This window comes from Chaetodon trifascialis, chromosome 4, assembly GCF_039877785.1.
Source record: "Chaetodon trifascialis isolate fChaTrf1 chromosome 4, fChaTrf1.hap1, whole genome shotgun sequence".
Lineage (NCBI taxonomy): Eukaryota > Metazoa > Chordata > Actinopteri > Chaetodontiformes > Chaetodontidae > Chaetodon > Chaetodon trifascialis.
This window is the reverse complement of record NC_092059.1, coordinates 8721494-8731047: the sequence shown is the minus strand read 5'-3', so window position 1 is coordinate 8731047 and position 9554 is coordinate 8721494. Positions and strand designations below refer to the sequence as shown.

General features: G+C 42.9%; 1 protein-coding gene across 14 annotated transcripts in view; it reads left to right on the top strand.

Annotated features, from left to right (window-relative positions):
- Positions 1-6203: 6203 nt before the first annotated feature.
- tcf3b (transcription factor 3b) overlaps positions 6204-9554 on the top strand; it is a 28881-nt gene continuing 25530 nt past the window's right edge. For 3 of the 14 annotated variants that reach the window (XM_070961907.1, XM_070961902.1, XM_070961896.1), the window contains exon 1: positions 6421-6745. The gene's annotated coding sequence lies outside the window, so the exon portion shown is untranslated. Of the gene's footprint in view, positions 6746-9554 lie in introns of all 14 variants that reach the window. The other 11 variants (XM_070961899.1, XM_070961897.1, XM_070961903.1 and 8 more) reach the window with 8 other exon arrangements.

The following is a 9554-nucleotide window of genomic DNA, read 5'->3' as shown; positions in this document are numbered from 1 at the left end:
ATGACAATAATTAGGCAGCACTGAAGACATGTGTTCTTTCTTATGTTGATAAGGGACATTGACCTTTAACCTGTGCACCCCTGTAGCCCCCCCACCACTACCCCAACCCACCCATCCCATATGCCCCCAGCCAACCCCCCCCCCCCCCCTTCTTGGTCTGTCCAGCTCCCATCAGGAAGGATAGAGGGGGGATTGGACAGGCTTGGAGCCTTGCCTCTGGCCATCTCTCCTCCTCCCCGGAGAACAGAGGACTGAGGTGCCTTTAAACCACTGCGGCAAAAACCCTACCAAAACCCTGCAGTCATTAATATGCAAAAATGCAAATGAGTAGGTAATTAAGAGCTGGAGCTCTCTGGAGGCTCTTTGATTGCTAATGAATTCTAATCTGCAAAGAAAGGGGGGAGGGGAGGAGAAAAAGAGATGAAAGAAATAGAGAAAACAACGAAAGAGAGAAGCCTCAACCCGAAAATTTGTCATATCCATAAGTTTTCATATCGGATTTGTTTCCACCTTGAAGCTGTGATGTAAATTCTTTGCTTAGTTATTGGAGACAATTACTTGATGATATGTATACAGGGCGGGAGTGTTTGGGGGAATATAAATGTATAATGAACAGCCTTCAAAACACATTCATCTCAAATGAGGAGATGGGTTTGTTGTATTTTTACTCGTGAAAATAAGACGTCACGTATTCCGGAGCAGATCACGTTAATGACGGGTCTCAGTGGGCAGCAGTCTGTTTGTAGCGGACACAGGGTGGTCATTGTGCAGATATAGCTTATTAGAGGGGAACATGACAGGCGAGCACACACTTCTGACCAGCGGCCACCGAAGAAAATAGAAGGTCAGATATCTTAGCGCCGTGCTCTCTGCCGCAATGGCAGCTGTGTGCTGAAGTAAAGGAGATGTCATTTCATCACTTTTGTGAACCATAACACATCCCCACTTCCACTCTAACTCATTCACTATGTCACTCACACACACACACACACACGCACACACTGCTGTTATTGTTGTTGCAGTGCTCCCACGACACCAACAATCTCTGCTTCCCTCCCCCACACGGGCTCACATCTATCTCCCTTTCACTCCCTCTCTTCCCCCTCCTGTCCTGGGCAGCCCTGACATGCCTACTTCAACTGATTTAGAGTCAATTCAGCTTCTGATCTGATTGTTATCATGCGACTTTTCGCACACCTCCCCCTCGATATATGACTACTGTATTATTTTCAGATTGGGGTAGGGATTTATTTATTTATTTTTTAGCTCAGGTAGGAACACTTTCTCTGTCTGCTTGCTCTGTTTCTCTGTTTCCTCTCACCTTCCCATTCTTCATCTCTCTCAGAAAAAAAAAAACAAAACCCTGAAATTTAACCACCGCAGCCTCCTATCTGCCCTTTTCCTCATCTGTACAGTCTGGCGGTGGGTCTCTCAATTGCCCGGCTTTGTAAACAGGAAGCTGGTGTTCTGTTCACTGTACCTGAAGCGTGGGTGGCAGAACAGGGGCACCCATACAACTGCACAATAATGAGAATCCAAGATGGCAGGGAGGGGTCCCATAAAATCACCAGAGAGAACAGAGGCAGGCGGCATCCAGGAAAGTCATTGTCAAATGAGAGCAGAGAGAAGTCAAAGGGATTGTTGATTTAGCTTTCCCTTTCGTAAATAGGTTGTTGATTTGCTTTGTGTCTGTCTGTCCGCGCTGGATCTAGAACTGTAGTGTTTGGGAGGATTAATGTCATGGACAATCCCTCAAACTCATTTTCTTTCTCAATGTAGAGCTCTGTGGGAATTACAGTTTCAGGATGAGGGAGAGGCACATTTGACGATGGTCCCGTTTGTGATGAACTGGGTTCATTGTGTCCTTTTCCAGTTTGAACGCTGAATTCGAGAAGATACGCCGTCCTCGCTCCGCTCCGCTTATGTTTTCCAACTATTGCTGAAAGGGGATAGCATAACCTTGGAGATTATTGCCCTGTTTAAATCACTCACTCAGCTCTGCCCACATTTTATTGTTGTTTAACATGTTGGAAGTCGGTGCGAGTTTGGGTGTTTTCTGCCAGGCGAGCTGTAATAGGGGGAAGAAGCTTGACGGGAGTCAGTTTATCATGAGCACAGAGAGCACAACAGATAGATTCCCCCTGTCTCCTCCCCTTCAGCACAGATAGACTCAGAGCATGGGCACTCAGCCAACACTATCAATCTATCCACTCCTACCCCCAGCCTCTAACTCTTATTGGAGGACAGCTTCCAAAGGGGCAAGGAAGCATGAATCATAGCCCGGCTATGAGAAGCTGTTATGCCTCTAAATACACGTGTTGTGGCTCAAAATCACTCCGTCGCTTCAACCGTCATTGACAATCTCGCAAGTGATTGTCACACTGCTGTAACAAAGTTGTAGCATTCGGGAGGCTGTTCGGGGAGAGGGATTGTTGGTCTTGGCCTAGTTTTCTTGTCTGATCAGAAACCTGTGCACCTCTGCCCTTCCCCCACCCAAACCTAAGCCTCTACTATTACAGGCTGTGAGGGGCTCAGTATGGAACGAGGTGAGCAGCTTGCCTCACCGCCGAGCTCTGTGTGCGTTATGTGTGCTGCCTATGTTTACGGGCTTATCGTTGTGTGTGATATAACCCGGTGATGTGGCTTGGCTTGCATGACTGGTTTCCTATGAGCAGAGCAGGGTGGCAATGAGGGCTAAAGGTGTATATCGTGAGAGCGCCGAGGCAGGTAGCCAACATTAAACCCAGCTCTGAGCCTGTGGTAACAAAACAATGCCTTTTGATTGGAGGTTAAAGCAGCTAGAATCAAAGGTGGCATATGTGAGGCGTCTGTGCTGTGATGCAGGATTGCCCTCTTTATTTGCTCTCTACGAAGCCTTATTGATTTAAAAAAAAAAAAAGAAATCCATCACAAAATAATTGTTAAGCTCAATTATTTTGTGATGTGTCTTATTTTTTTTTCCTCTGAAGATCCGTGGTATTAAACGCACTGCTTCTGTCTCATCATCTTTCTGAACTGAGACGCTATCGTCATTAATTTGTGAGAGGATTAAGTGACTAGCAGACATTATTACACGCTGTTATTTCTTGTGTGAATTTATGTAATGCAAAATATGTGTTCATAGATAGATATGTCATTAATATGCACAAATATATGAACGATTAGCACCGATGTGCCAAACATATGCTAATTTTCCATGTGCATTTGTTGTTAATTACAGATATGAAGCTGGGAATGGCTCGAAGGAATCAGCGAGGGCATGCGTGACAGCATCCCTCCCCGCTCTGCCTATAACTGTCCATACCATGAATGTATTTTGAGATTATAGATGAAATGTTTGTGTTTTTGTTTGGTCCTCCAGTATAATGACGCTGTAAGCTTTTAGGTTACCATGTGGTAGATTACCCATAGTTACTGTGGATAATCAAACATAATTGTAGCATAAAAAATGAGCTTTTAGAGGTCAGCTTGTGTTATTTTATGCCTGTGTTAATTAGGAAACAAACAAAATAGTGGACAGCAGCATTACAATGTTACGTATTCCAGGCTGCGCTAATTGTTTTGTAACAGCTGAATGTAAAATTGAATTGCTCAGAATCAGGAATAACTCATTAAAGCAGCCATTGCCTTTGGCTCCAATGAGACAGTGGTGCCATTGTAATTCACTTGTAAAAATATATATAGGTATGATGGCAGTATAGTCTAAGAGAGGATAACGCTTCGGCTTCCTGTTATACAACCAATTCCTATTTAACCACATGTCACCGTTAGACGCACTCTGTGTTCATTAAGGTGAAGATCCTCACTATATATGTTTTTTTTATTCTTTTTCATCCACCCCCTCCCTCTCTTCAGCCTAGCTGCCCTTGTACATGCTCTCCATGTCAGACCCAGCTGTTACTACAAACTACTTGGAGGGCTTACAAGCCTCATTGCTAATACAGACAACAGCACTATTCTTACTCAAGGCCTAACGTCTACTGGAAAAAGCGAGAATATGAGAGATTTTCTCTGCCTCCACTAGAAATTCATTTCCCCAAACAGATGTTTCCATCTGTTCAAATCTAATCTTTTGATTAATACATTCCTCAATGAAAGGATTCCAAATAGGTGTTAGATAAATAACTCAAGATGCCCTTTCTTTGATAGCTGCGATTATTTTCTGACGCCACGGCTGTCTTGTCTTTTTTTTTTCTTTTTCTTATTTTTGTGAATGTGTGTGTGTGGATGTCTGCGTGTGTGCACGTGTGACCAAATGTGGATGTGTGCATGGTATGTTTGTGAAGGTATTTATGGCCCATATGTGCGTTTCTTCCGAGCAGTAACCCCATTACATTCCTAAGACGGTCCATGAGACTAATTAATGTTCTGTGCCGAGGCTTTTCCTTTACCCGGGGGACACCCGATGGATTATTTACCTATATGTCCTATTGACAGCAAATCCCCCTTCCCATTGGTAACCTCTGAGCAAACAGACAGTTTGAGGCATTAGGGTGCATAATAACACTAAGCAGCTATGTAGAATTTGCATTTGCCATATGTTAATCTTGTTATACATCTCACATCCAAGACATTTGCATCCCGGCCACTTAGAGACTTAAGTGACACTTAAGTCAGTGTGGCCTTTGTCGATAGTGATATCAGTGCGCTTACATGTTGATGCAATCTTTCTCTATTTGAAGGTTTCTGTGGTTTTCCGTCTTTCTTAAATGTTATATGTCTGGAATCTATGTCTGCATAAATAGCAGTTTTGGAGGTTGTAGACTGGAAACAAAGAGGGGATATCTTAACTTCCCTGTTCTTTGACAAGGTTTGCCCTCGGGGTAAAAACAACAGCTGTCCAACACCTACGTACACTTTTCAAAAGGGTGGTTATTGTGTGTGTGTTTTTTCGTGGCAGGGATGTTTTGTGCATATTGGATAAAGGCAGGAAACACATTTGCTACATATCAGGGTCATCTAATCTTATTCCATTGAAAGTAGTTCCTCCTCATCAGGGGGAGCAAATATCCATCGGCCTTGTTCTCTTGTAAAAGCAGCATTTTAACGTCAATTTTAACATTTGAACACGTTTGCGGTGATCATCCGGTTTGCCCTCCCTGCTTGAACTGTTTTCTCTGAACTATCCCCCCCCTCCCCACTACTCTGTGATCCTATACTCTCTGCTCTCCCTCCTCTCCCCTCTGCTCTGGAGCAGGCAGTTACTAGGGCTGTGTTGATCTTATGTTTAACAGCCCATTCACAAAAAGTCTGGATGTATAAAAAGTAGAGCAAAAACAATTGCCTGATTAATCTATTAGTGGATATACAGAAAATTCAGCAGTTTTTAAGAAAAAATGGCAAACATTTGATGGCTCCAGCTCCTTTATCATGAGGGTGCGAAGCTTTTTTGTCTCATATTTGATAGTAAACTGGATATTTTTTGGGTATGGTGGTTGGATAAAATGAGCGATTCTAATATATTTCCTTGGGCTCTGATAAGTTATTATGTCCCTTTTTTTTTTGGTCATTTAATTTTTTGGTCAACTAATTGCTTAATTGAAGAAATAAGCAGCAGATTTAAAAAAAAAAAAATGAAAATAAGTGTTAGTTGCAGCTTTAGTGGAAATAACATTTCATAATTACATTTTAAGACTTGTCAGTTGGACAAAATAATATTTTGGAACCAGACAATGTTTGGAAACATGTTAATGTTAACATCACATCCTGTATTCAGCAAATGGCATGCAGTTGTATTGATACAGGAAATAAAATGGTAGAAAGTGCTAGTAATCAAGCTAGGTTTACATGTAGCATCATTTAAATGAGACAGAATTTTACGGTAAAACCTGAAATTCTAATTTAGTTTACAGATGTTGTTGTTGTTGTTGTTGTTGTTGTTGCAATGAAAAAAAAAAAATTTAATGTCGTGTGTTAAATGGATTGTTTTTGTTTTTTTTAAAAAAGGAAAGGGGGGCACACCAACCAAAGTATTAAAATGATGTCAGCGGGCATGTTGGAGCCCCCCTCAGCCAGCCTCCCTGAGCACACAGGGAAAGTGAGCGTCAGGAAAAAGGCGGGCATAAATTGGATTTCCAGCCGTTCGCTTGCTGCTGTTGCTGCCAATCAAGCGTACGCGCTTTCCTATTGGCTGAGCTCTTTCGCATTTATCGTGCCATCTCGTCAAGCTGCTGCTGTGTAATCGCAGGTAACTTTCTTACGATAGCCTTCCGCTGGACGACCTAGTGCTCGCAGCGCTCCCGCATTTTGAGGATTACAGATACAGTACACAAAACTGAGCTGCGCCATTAGACATTTCCATCGTTTTGGCCATCGGAAGACGTTGAATCTGCATTTTTTCCTCCGTAAAAATACCCCGTCTCTCAAAGGCGTTTGAAATCGGACACCGCTGGCATTGAGGCCCTCACTTTTGTGCGGAGGGATACGGTGTTGCGTCTGACAATGTGGACGGAGGTGGTGAAGATGTCTACGAGAAGAATGAAATCATCTCAGTTGTAACAACAAAAAAGGAAGACGCCAGATTAGTTACTATAATAGATTTGTTTGCACACAGACTTGTAACATTGAAGCAAACACGTGGGCGCAGTGTGAAAAACAGGCTTACCGGGACAAAAGGAAGACATCTGCGGTGCTCCAATGCGTTTCATGCACTGAGGTCGAAATTCTCTTGAAGTTTTATGTTTTTCCCCTTGCGAGTCTCCGCTTTTCTTTTTACTGTTGGATATCAGACACTTGGAGAGGAGAGGTAAAAACACCTTCTTTCACTTCATGTTTCGGGGGAAGTTGCATGAATTCGATTGGTTTCACTGACACGTATTTTGACGCCTGCGATTTTCGAAAAGTTTTCGGGAATGTGTGGTTAAAGCGGGGGATGTAAGTTTTTGTCTGGTTTGAGGTGGCGAGCCAAGTGTGTGATGGTCTCCGCATCGACCACGGAGAGGAGGAAATTACTCCTTTGTTCTGCAAAAAGACTCGACTATCGTTAAATGTTAGTCCAGCCGAACGAGCCTCGTTTTGTTTTTCAGCCTTCGTCTCGGCCACCAGCTCGAGCCACTGTGCGAAAATACGAAATCTTTACGTCGTGTAACGTTGCGGAGCATTTTAGCTAACTTTGTTGGTGGGCCTGCGTGTATTTTCCACACAAGCCAGAAACAAACTTTCCATAAAACCCCCTTTGCTAGCCCTTTAAACGTCCCTTTATGGAAGTGTCTGGCCACCAGCTAGACTTTTATTTTATTGCACATTTGGCAGGAAATTCCACATGCTCCCACCCCCACCGTCTCCTCCACTGAACTCCCTCATAATGCACGACTTGAACCCTGATATGTGGAAGAAAGAGCTCCGTTATTTGTTGCATGAAGTTTGGGGCTTTGCTCGTATTCTCCAAGATTGCGGTCGCTGCACTTGGCTTTGCACATCGTTTGTTTTCCCCACGAAGGCACAGCTGAAGAGGATGGTGAGGATGGTGGGAACATAGTTCAAAATACACGGTGAATGGGTTAGTTGTCAGCAGTGGCTCGTTCCCTGGATGTGGCCTAGCGGAGATGATCAAATAATGTGCAGCCTACATCCTGTGGAGCCCGACATGTTTACTGTCATTGTTAGAAACTACTTGAGCCGAAGTGGATATTATTTAGAAAAACGTGTTTATGTCTTAAGACGTTTACATCCGTCTCTTTCGGACAGAATCAACAGTTGAATTCGCTTTTCTGCCCAGTTCGGCGGCCCTTGTTGTTCCCGTAGTGATCGCATTGACGTGAACGCATCTTCTGGTCACTTTTTTATTTTAACATTTGACAGCAAGAATAGAGGCAAAAACCTGCACGTGCCATGGGCGGAATTGTGCTTTTAAATTGCACATTTTTTTAAAAAAATGTCAACAACAGTTAAAGGAAAGTAATGACATGTTTGTTTGTGAGACAGGAGGAACTTAATTTGGCCTTTTTTATTATGATTGAAAGCCGTGGTTTGCTGTGATAGATCTCATATTAAAGAGAAGTTTTTGCTGCTTGTTTCACTGGACGTGCAGCCTCCTTTGTGGAGAATGACCTGCCTCCTCTGCCTTGTGTGGGGTGACAAAGACCCCTAATCTGCTTGCTTCAAATATTGATCCAGCAGTAGCTGAAGATGCCATTTTGTTACATTAAGCCCCTCCATGTGCTCTCCTCCATTTATCTCAGTGGTTAAATGACATTTGTGCATGTGAAGTTGATTTTTAGTGGTGCGTGTGAGCTGTTTTGTCCTTGATCGGCCACCTTATCCAAAAGTTTGGGAAAGCAATGACAGCCATGTTCCTAGCCTGTTTCCACTTGGGGCGATGTGTTGTGTGTGTGCCTTCACTTCCTTTCCTCGTCTCAAGGTTACATCAGTTCTGCTCGCCTGAGTTAACCAGACTTGGACTGCACTGTTTGTCACCCATGAAGTGACTTGTGTTATTTCCATCCACGTTGAAAATGATTTATCACATTTAATGCTTTTGTTTTGCTCTCAAGTGGTTCCTGATTTCTATTTTCCTTTTGTCATGAATTTTTCTGTTCAATGTTCCCCTTGTTTACATTTTACAACGTGCATTTCTTCTAAAACATCAATCCATTTTTATTTTTTTTTTGATTGCATCAATTTATGCTAGTGCTGTATTACAAAAGAGGCTGTAAAAGCACACCACCTGTTGGTGTCCAAGTGCCTCTATTCCTCCACTCGCTCCCCCTTACCAACTAGTTCCCTGTGAAGCTCGCAGAACCACCGCTCAGCATCAGAGAGCGGCCTCGGGCTTGCGTTGGAATGCAAAACACAGGGTAAATCCAGTGTTCATGCTCACTGTGTCATTTGACAAGGTTCTTTCTGAGTTGACATATGGTAATTTGGTAATGACGTGTTTGCATACAGTCATTAGCTCTGCCTTTCACCCCTATTTCCTTGGGCTAACAATAGTCCCAATTATGTCTGCAATTGTAAATGTATTACATTCTCTTTTATGTAGCAATGATCGACATATGGTTGTGGTGTTTGCCAGGGTTGCGTAAAATGAAAGACACTTTTTTTTTAAAGTCATTACTTGGTAGTAATTTGACTAAAGGCAGAGTATTCATCATTGCATGGCAGCGCAGTTTGGATGGGAAGGCGGCGTCTAGCTGAAATTAGCATTTTTAAGTAGACCCGGCTAAAGTGTTTAGTGTTAAGTAGCCTAATGTTGTCTGTTTCCCCCTCATCGCTCCGCGTTTCAGGCAGGCGGTAATTCGAGCTGTATGTTTGGGCCAGCTGAGACTCCATAGACAATCATTGATTTTTATACGCAACTTCTCAGATGCACCAGATTTTAACCTCTCGCCTGGACACGCATTTTAATCTGACATTGAAAAATTACATACACAAATTGGACAGGTTGACAATGAGAAAGTTGTTGGTTCCTTTTTATTTATTTATTTAATTTTTAAGGAGAAATGCTGACTTAGCCCTGCATTGGCATCTTATGGGGGACCAACAACTTGCCAATATGAACCATCTGTAGGGTTGTGATATAGCAAAGGTAGAGTAGTTTGAACCATTCATTACCA